This window comes from Octodon degus, unplaced genomic scaffold (assembly GCF_000260255.1).
Source record: "Octodon degus isolate 3935 unplaced genomic scaffold, OctDeg1.0 scaffold00114, whole genome shotgun sequence".
In the NCBI taxonomy this organism is placed as follows: Eukaryota; Metazoa; Chordata; class Mammalia; order Rodentia; family Octodontidae; genus Octodon; species Octodon degus.
The window spans coordinates 1,383,485-1,385,261 of record NW_004524690.1 but is presented as its reverse complement, the minus strand read 5'-3'; the positions used below and the strand labels follow the sequence as shown (position 1 = coordinate 1,385,261).

Sequence of the window (1,777 nt, the reverse complement as noted above, 5' to 3'; positions counted from 1 at the left end):
TGAAAAGTCAATTTTTTTGCTAATTATACATTTGTATAGAGTGGTGTAACATAACATTATGAGGTCTTATAGAGTATTAGGTCTTCAGGGATCAAAGAATGATAACATTTATCATCCAGTGTTTAAAAATGCAAGTACAAAGCATGATGCATCCTATGTTTTTTATTTTATAAAATACAATTTTGATTCTTATCCTTAAAACTATAAAGACTATACATGATTTAGAAATGAGACTATACTCAACAATGACCCAAGAATTGTCTGTTCATTCCTTTTCTTTTGTCTGGTCACTCAAAAAGATAGTGTTGTCTGTTATGATTGTTGTCGCCTCAAATTGTTTTTATTCGTGAATTCACTATAGTCTACCTTTCCTTCCATGAAAATTTGAGACCCCTTCTTCACATACTGATATGCTACATCTGTAGGACCTGGCTGAAACATTGATATTCAGTTCCATGTTGTCTTTTGATTGACATCACCAATCTGGCATCTTCCATTGTCCCCTTACTACCACATCTCATTTGTTGCTAGAGAACATATGATGACTGGATTTTTTCCTTCCACCTGTCTCATGAAAGAGTCCTGACCCACTTGTCCAAGCAACTGCATACAATTCAGTGATCTTTCAAGAACTAAACTGTTGGTCACTTCAGACTCATGTCTTACAAACTGACAAAGCACCTGTAACACAGGTCTTCAAAAAAGCACAACTCCTGTTTTCTTTTTTTTTTTTTTTTACAATCTACTTTGGGTTCTTCTGATCACACAGCTCCTTCTTCCCTCCTTCCCCTGATGCACCAGTCCATATCCTATATTTAAAGGTGCTAATGATTAATAAAATTATATACCTAGCTGTTTATTTTTGGATATGTCTCTCTCAAATTTGGAGATATGACCAATAAAATGTATATAAAAAATTGGCTCAGGACAATACCGTTTACCAGTGAAGAGATCTCCAGTTGTACAGAGCACTTCAGAGGGAGAAGTTGAAAAGCAACACAACAGAGACTATCATTCTTTAGGGTAGGGCTGGTTTAATGTGACATTTATAGTAGCCAGAATTTGGAACACACTCAAATATCCATCTACTGATAAAAAGACAATATTATTTGGTAGTAAAAATAACTAAAAAGCTGAACAACATGCTTCAATATGGACAAAACTTGAAAACATGCTGCATTGAAGGAAATTACTTACCAAGGTTCACATATTATATGTGTGATCCATTTATGTATGTTCAATGCGCAAGTTTACAGGAACAGTACATTAGTGGTTTCTTGAGGAGGGACAGGGAATTGACAGGATTGTGCTTCCTCAATAAACTGCAAACCACTGAACTGTGGTTTAAAAGGAGAAATTTATGGTGTGCAGATTATATCTCAATAAAGCTGTAGAAAAAGAAGAAAGAGGAGAACAGGAGGAAGAGAAAGAGGACTGGCTGCAGGAGTGGTAGTTTACATAATGGAAAACTGTGATTCCTCACACAGTTTCTGAATCCAAGTCCATTTGTAGACCCATCGCCTGTGGGTTGCGAGTGAAGCCGGCTTCTATTGAGGAGATTTCAAAGCCTCAGTAATGTTCTACTGATTCTTCTTCAAAGGGCGTTTTAGCTATTTTTTGGGATAACTGTTCTGTGAGGCCAGGGGGACCTATTCTGGCTTTTTGTAGTTAGATGTGAGACTGTTATTTTAAAATCAATTTTATTGAGAAAGAAGTAGCAACGAGATAGTTTCAAAACAGGTTAGTAGAACAGTTACAATAATTAATGCATTGAATA

At 35.8% G+C, this 1,777-nt stretch overlaps 1 pseudogene; it reads right to left on the bottom strand.

Annotated features, from left to right (window-relative positions):
- Positions 1–265: 265 nt before the first annotated feature.
- LOC101578161 overlaps positions 266–1,777 on the bottom strand; it is a 2,191-nt pseudogene continuing 679 nt past the window's right edge.